Source organism: Ciconia boyciana, chromosome 1, assembly GCF_034638445.1.
Source record: "Ciconia boyciana chromosome 1, ASM3463844v1, whole genome shotgun sequence".
NCBI lineage: Eukaryota > Metazoa > Chordata > Aves > Ciconiiformes > Ciconiidae > Ciconia > Ciconia boyciana.
In genome coordinates this window covers 108,605,095-108,613,800 of record NC_132934.1, presented here as the reverse complement: position 1 = coordinate 108,613,800, position 8,706 = coordinate 108,605,095, and positions in this window count along the sequence as shown.

Here is an 8,706-nt window from a genome sequence, read left to right as displayed (position 1 = left end):
AAGGAGACAAGAACTGTGATGATATTTCCAGGAGGAGCAGCTATCTGTATGGTCTCCCTGGAAGTACTACCACCATCGTGGACAGTGGCAGCAAGACAGAACCATTCATTAAGATTTCTTGGGAAAAAATCCTAACATTTGGGCTATGTCCCAGCTAGCTGACAGGAATTAACATCCTTATGAAATGTGGGATTTTTGCCACATCCCGCCAGACAAGTGGGGAGGGCACCCAGTGGCAGGTTTTGCCAGGCACGGGGACCGTACAGGTTGGGAGGTACGGGAGAAAATGTAGCGTGATACATTTTCACTGACGTGTAGGTTTTGTCATATCCCCCCAGAGACCAATGGTCAGTTTAAGCTCTGGTGGATGAACATTTCCACCGTCCGTATGTTTTTAGACTCCCAGATCAAATGCTGGAAGCCTGCAGCTGCACTGCAGGCAATGAGCAACAGGGCTGGGAGAGAGCAGTTTCACATCCTGATCCCATCTCCAGCGGCAGCTCTTGGCAATGTCAGCAGATGGGTTATTTAGGTAACGACCCTTGGGTTTACCGCCTTTAAAATAAATGTAATAATACTTACCTTCCTTCACGAAGAACACTATAAAGCCTGGTACTAACTGCCCATGGCATTGTGGTTATGTCTGTGTTAATTCAGTGATGCTTATTTTCTGAACTAAAACTTTTCATCTCATTTCAAACTTGGAAATGACTCAGATATGGAACTCCAGTATGAAAACCAGTATGTGCAAGTCTTTCTATGTCCAGGAATAATGATTTTCAATTGTGGTTGCAGTTGGGACTTTCTGAGCAGTGACAGTAAAATATATATGTATATATCATCTAAGAATCATTCCTCTAGGCTAACCAAGGCAAATATCGAGATGCTTTGTCTTTTCAAAGCACATACCTAAACAGCCTGGATCGTTCCCTCCTGGCCTTATGTGGACAACCGCTTCCCTTGCTCCCAAACGCCCCAGCTGGTGAACATAAATGAACTTCCAAAGTGGGGTGGAGAGATATGGGAAGATGATCAGAGCAAAGAAAGATGAAGGCAATTAATATATTTTTGCTCCAAAGCTCAAAACAATTCTCAGCTTCCCCAATTTTTCTGCAGTCTACATAGAAGCAGTCAGCAAAATAGTTATAACTGGTCACCTCATTTTCTTTTTACGCTGAAGAAAATCAGCTAAAATGCTGACAATGAAGTCAATGTCTTAACTCTAGATTTACATCAGTTTATGAGGAAAGTTTTTATGCTGCTCACATGATTCAGTCGTCTGAGAAGGAAGGTAAATAGTAAATATAGACATACACTTTATAAAAATAATCTAGCTGTTTTCATAATGAGTAACTCATTGGGGGAAATGTTTCTTTTCTATATAGCAACATAGTGCTGGCTTAGCATGGCTCAATCCAAAACAGAGGGCAATGACACAGATAAAAATAATACTTGTTAAACTGAAAAGCCATTTGCTAATTATACAGTAACTGTCTGGAATATGGAGTTTTATTATTTTGAATTATGTTTAGTAATATAAATATATATCAGTCTGCCAATATATCTGGAAATTAATCTCAATAAATTAATCATTTTGAATGGGAGGAGACTTCAAAAATCATTTAGATGAGAATGTGCCGAATTACAATTCATTCAGGACTACGATTTAACCAAAATATTACAATTTTGTATTTCTCTGTACTTTAGATGTCATTTTTTCAAATTATCTAGCACAGAAGCAGTCTCTGTAATACTCACAGGCTATTGTCTATACTGTCCTACAAATATGGACATAAGAGTAGGAAAGACAAAGACCTCAGTGCTTCCTATCCCCTGCTCTGAATTTCTGAGCATGCTAATGTGGCTTGTCTGCAACAGAGAGCAATATGGTCTCAGTGGTCTAGAAACTGCTTGAGATCAGGGATTGGAGGGAAGGAGAGATCTACAATCTAATAATGAAAAGCATCTAAAATGAGAAAAAATGAGAAAGATCCCTTTTCAGAATAAGTTTTTTTGTGGTCAATTAAAAGTTTGATCTGAAATAGTCATAATTAATTACTTTCTTTACATGTTAGTGGTTTTTCTCTGCACTGACTATTATATGCAGTGTTTGTAAGGTATACAGCTGAAATGTGATGCAGGCCCTATCACACTTTAAGTAGCAAAAGATTCTTTGGGAGAGTGTTATTGCATGTAATTTGTGGATTTGTGCCAAGAACTGCGAAAACTTTAGAACAGCGCCTTTTGCCTTCATGTGTTATTTCCGCTGCCTAGAAGAACACAACTCATAGTAATTCTAAAAAGGGCAACAGAGATAATTGGGTTCCTGCTGCTACACATGTTTATCAATGCACTGCTGCCAGATGTAGGACATATGCTGCAAATGGTCTTCCTATCCCCAAAAGGCAAAAAAACCCCACCCAAACCAAAATCCCTTAGCTTTCCCCACCTCCTTGCAGACATATTAGTATAGCATTGGGACTAAAGCCAGTAAAGTTTTTTTAGCTCTGATACTCAGACCTCCTAGATTAATGCTTTTATTCAACTGATGGTTGCAGATGAGGGATTGTTTTAATTTTGAACATGGAATAAAAAGTCATAGCTCTGCATGAGAAATTTAGAGACTGTGTGTGGTGTTTAGATGTGTACATAAAAGTTTATACAGCTCATGCTTTGTATGTGGCTAGTGAAGATTGGATTACACTTCAAATTTCAGTATTAGATATTTTTTACATTGGGAAGTATTGTTTGACTGGATGCTTTTGCTCAACTTGCAAAAAACAAAGCTTAATTTCCACTTTGCTCACAATGGAAACAGTTGAAAAGAGCAAAAATAGTGTTTAATTCAGAATTTCACTGGAATCAAATGAAAAAGAAAAAGCTCATTTTTTAAAAAACTGCATTTCAGGAAACTTTCAAATTAAATTTAAGTTTTAAATTATTAAAAATTAGTAAAATGCTTTAATTCCTTTAAAAAAATTTACATTCAGGAACAATTGTCTTTAAGTAAGTCACTGAGCTGGAACCCAGAATCTCTGTCTGCCAATCCAGCTACACTTTAATTTTATTGTGCAGCTCTACCAAAGTCATTTAATGTTACAATGTGCCTTTCTTCTTCAGCTGCGGAAGCAAAAATCCTGTTGTGCTGTGAGGGTAGTGAAGTAGTCCAATACTGTTACAAGACTTTCACAACAGATACAAAACACACAATGAGAAACAGGGAATTGACAGCTTCATGTATGTGGAATAGCATAAGCCCTGCTAGGTTTTCTCCCTGCTAACAGACTGTAGACATTACTCCACCATCATCTGAAAAAACACTGGGTAATATTAATTTCTTTAGTATAGGTCTCTGAACAGCCTCAGGGATGAAGCTAAACTTCCATGGCAAACGAAAATTACATTCAAGGCAAAGAAATACTTGCAGTCTGTGGAATAAATTGGATTGAGGAGTGATATGTAGGTAAAAGCTGAGGCAGAAGTACTCAGTGGTGATTAGCAAGTAAAAGTATGAGTGTTTTGAAAAAATATGAATAACTAAAAGGAAATACAAGTGGGAAGGCTAATGCTGTAATATAACGGAGCAGTTGGAGGTCGGGAGCTAGTGGGAGATAGACCCTACATCACTCCAGGGCAGTGGGATAATGCAAGAAGAAATGTTGCTTCATTTTTTGTTTCATTATTATTTCCCTCTAGATGACATTCTGGATAGACGGTTTGTCATTCAAATGCACCGAGATATTATTTTTATTAACAAAAATGTTAGACAAAATGTTTTGAAAATGTCAAGCCAGTTTAAAATCGCACATACTGTATGGACACAATTTATCTCTCAAATGCATGCAATTTGCAAATATGGATCTGATTCATATATATGTATCAAGAGGCCAATAGGCTTTCTTTAAAGACTAAATGAAGCCTATTTATCTTTTTATACAGTGCAGTATCTGTACAATAAGGAATTTATGTTCACTTTACATTTAGTATTTTAGAATACCATCTTTAAAACAATGTAAAGAATTTGTTGTCTAAGTAAAGAATAACATGTATCTTCACCACTCTGAGGTGAATGTCCCCTCAAGGAACAGAAATGTTTATCAAATGAAACCGAAGAAAAAAAATGTTGAAAACCCAAAAAGCAATGTTTCCCCACAAAAGCCTATTTTGCTGATGATTGCATATCCATTCTTTTTAGTGTAAGAAAAAGTCTTGGGAAAGTGCTTTTTAAAGCTCTGAAGTCATAGAATTAATTTGACTACAAAGGGAAAATAATTAGCATCAGGAACGTTCCCCTTTAATTTTCCTTCTGCCAAGACTTATGACCGTAGCTATATGGAGACATTGGCAACAGCTTGAACTGTGTCCAGAAGCAACTAGGAAGTGAGTGCTGTTCCTGGAAAAATGATATATCCTGCAGGTAACACCACTCGCCAAGCAGAAAAAGTGCACCTGGCACAAAATAATGGCTTCTTTTCTTTTGGGCAAACAAAGTGCCTGCATGAACATCTTGGATTGTTGTAGGTATTTCAGCACGAGTTCTACCAGTTGGTTGGAAATCAAGAGGAGCGAGGCATGCAGATGCTTCAGAAAACCCATCCCAGGGCCTTCTAGGTCTTCAAAAACATGACATGAAGTCCCATCACTGTAGCATTAAGATAAAATGTCAGAGGCATGTTACAAATTTATAATTAGTTCAGAAAAAGTTATTGGCCGTAATTTGTCATTATTGTGCATGGGTAGCAGACCTTGTGTTATGCTCAAGATTCTTCTCCTCATCCTTGGTATCTTGTCTCTATGTTGTCAGAATTAGTTACATTCAGATTATTATGTTGTGTTTATTGGGTTGTTTCCCTGGTGTCCGTCTCTGGAATATGTATTCGTTTATAGACAAGTCTTGTTATTTCTTTAAGGAAAAAAAAGAAAATAAAAGAAGCTGAGACACAGCATCTGAGACCTGTATGTAATCTGCATCTAAACTGGAAACTAAACTTAAACCTTGGATTTCTAGTCTGTTATTTTGAGGCCATTGAGTCCAATGAGGCCATTCTCATTGCTTCTCCAGGAAGATTAGATAAGACTCCCTCAACAGAAAAGCAAAGGCACTCTATGGGTCTGGTGAAGATAAGACAAGGCAAAATGCTCTGTGTATAAGTAGCAGTTCCCTTTTGCTCTAACCAAAATCATTAGTAGTAAGAGAGCATATACATTATAAAAATTCTTTGAAGAAGGAGCATGTCACTTTGCACAAACACCCCAAAGTTTCAATGCATAGCAGTTTATTTGAGCCTCTTTCAGTCTGGGACACTTTACATCAAGAAGCTTAGAAAAGGAGCTGATTAGGTCAGGAAAACAACCCCAAATATAAAGATTGGTTTGTTTTTCACCAAGTGGCGAATTGTGCATTTCACTATACACTGCTAGTTACAAGGTCTTTCTACTGGCTGGCACTAGAACTTGCAATTACTTTTTCTCATCAGCATATTTAGTATGACATGAGTATTTTGCTATTTATTATCTATACAAAAACTGTGCCCATCTTGACACAAAGCACCAAATGGTGTTTTTGGAAGAAAAAATTATCTTTCTTGTGAGTTTGAGTAAAATTTTTTTAGAAGAGCGTAAGCAGAAAATTCTGTTTCAAGTGAATTGTATTTTGAGAACAGGATATACAATTTAAGACCAAGAAATACTGTGCAGATTTGTCCTTGGAACATGATATAATTTCCATATCCATGCTTTGAGTCTTAAAAGAAATGGCTAGTAAGTACATTTACTATTCTACATTTGAGTTAATTCTAGAGCAGTGCTTTGGTTTTTGATTCCTAATGCTCTATTGATGACCCCTTTTCAACTGCCCAGGAAGGACAACCCTGCCTAAAATGCAAGACAGTTGCTGGAATCCACATTAGTTACTCCTCTTGCTCCCTCTGAGCAGAAATTGCCAGCTGAGCAAGACTGTAATGAATTCTTACGTGTTTTGTAGTGTGAACTGCCATCAATTAGGAACTAAGCTGAGACCATCAAACTCATTTTAATTAGAACCTCTGATTGGATTTATGCCAAGATCCCAAAGGTAAAAAACTAGTACAGAGATCTACCATCTTTTCCAAGTGAAAAATTTAATTCTAGTCAACTCTCCTTCCTCAGTATTGCATTTCATTTCCTGATGTGAGTGTGTGCATGTATATGAGGTTAAACTTTATTTTCCTCGGCAGGTAGTGGAGATGTTCATACACCGACTACTGGGCTGAGAGGATCCCATTATTCCATCCCTGTCATACACCATTCCATTTATACTGGCAGGCAGAAAAGCAATTTTATCTCTCACATTTTCATTCTATGTATTTAATTTCTAATGAAATTCAGGGATGCTCCATTCCCAAGGCACATTATCTTCCATTATTACGACAATACAATATAATGTATAAAATAATAATAGAGAATAATAATAATAACTAATGTGTAATCATCAAGCTCATTCTGTCTTGAATCTGTTGTTACAAAGTCTGACAATTGTATCCTAGTAATAGGAAGACCTAACCTCTGGATGTTTCAGCTTGGAAAGATAATTTCTTATTAGGTAGTATTATTATTATTATTATTATTATTATTATTATTATTATTATCATCATCATCATCATCATCATCATCGTCATCATCTTCATAATCTGTAATTTGAAATTCATGCTTAGAGTTCAGTTAGGCATAACCAGTTCTCTGAAATGCAAAATGGTTTCCTGTATGGCTGGAAAAATATGCAAATATGCTTTTCCTGACGCTAAATATGGCTGTGTGTTGCACGCATTTGTATGTACAGAAAATTCCACACATAATGTTCTCCAGAATAGACTTCATATTGAATAGCTTTGAGATCAGTGAACCTTACAAATAGAATGATAGCTGAGGGATAGTTTTAGAGTTCACACACAAAAAATCTATAGGATCCTATGTAAATAGCTGGAGGCTAGAGGAATTAGACAGAGAAAAATTGTGTCTGCTCAGGGAACAGACAATTCAGACCATGTTGTTGACCCATTAAGTCACCTATGATAGTATTGAGACAGAAGCCAGGGGACTTTAGTTCAATCCTCAATTAGGTCATCCAATCAAAATGTATTTAGGAATGTATCTAACCATATGAGTTGCAGGATGTCTCAACTCCTGCCCTTTCTTTATCCCATGACTAAATCTCAGTCAACTACATCAGGAACAAAATAAATGAGACCACTGCTACACCAACAGCTTGCGGTTGCACTAAAAACATCACTTAGGTATAAATATACTTTCATATTGATGTCATGTTTCAGGAGCCTTTGTTGAGATTTAGATGCATTTACAACTCAATGAGTATAAAGAGTTATTGAAATAGTATTATACCCATAATTCCTTTCTCCATGGCTTAAACTTTTGTTGATTTTTAGGCCAGGCCCCAATTTTAAAAATATTTTAGGGAAGAGCTTCCGGAGTTAGACATCATGACCTGGGCAAGCCAAATCCTGAAAAACAAGAATTAATAGTTTTTAATGACATTTCAAGGACATCAGAGGGTTTTGTGACATTGAAAGCATTTCAAGATAACTAGCAATCTTTATACAGTTCATAAACACTTTTAAAATCTCAGTGGAATTCTGTCTTGTGAAAAGTCCAATATTTGAACAATTAATTTTTTATCCATTATATGCATAATCTGGTAACCTGGTAGGTCCAGGTTCTTGGAAAAGCAAATCACTTTACAGGTACAAAATGTCCAGTACAAAAATGAAGAAGGGAGAGCTTGGATTTCAGAATTCTCTTTTGGGCTTATGTTTAGAAATGAGACACCTTGTTTCCTAAAGTGTTTCCAGTTATTGCCATCATGATCCCTATGGATATTGCGAGTTCCTTTTCTAGGAAAGGGTGCCTTGTAACCTTTGTGTATGACCACTTACCTTGAAGTACATTGTGATAGCTGCTTAGGAAAAATAATTCACCTGCAGTTTCTATGATTTAAAATAATGCTTATAGAGGGTTTCATTTCCTTGTGTTTTTCTTTATATTATGGTCATAATCTTTGGTCATCAGGTGAAACCCAATAACAACTCAAATGAGCATTAAGTAGCCACAGATACAAAAGTTAGTAACTTGTGTTACTAAAATAACACCATATTCTTCCTGAATCAAATGTTCTGTGCACAGCCTGTGGTTTTTTAATTAGATGTGTACTTACAGCAAAGTTTTCATTTATAGTAAAAAAGGTAAAACTCTCATATGTCTAGGCATAAGCATCTGGTAGGAGGTGTAAATAAGACAGTAGACTAGATGGACTGTGGTTTATCACCCAGGATTAACCAACCCTTATGTGCCAAATTTGCAGAGGGAAAGAGCCACTAACTGGAAGCCTCATCATCCAACTTCTATCTATACTGGTTCTTTTAAACAAAATTTTAGAATAAGGCAGAGCAGAAAGCTTTCAGGCAAAGCAACACTTCTCTGAAGAGCAAATCCTCTTACTGTTGCAGCCTGTATTTAGCAGAAGCATTTTTCCCCACTCCAGCTTGTGAATCTTCAACTGAGTCAAGGAAATAATATGATGTTCAGCAGACTCCAGTCAACTAAGATTACATTCTTTGTACCATGAGAGTAAGGGAAAAAAACACATTTGTTGAGACCAAAGGGCGCACAGAGGCAGCCCCTGAGTAATTCAAACATAAACAGGAAAGAAACTTG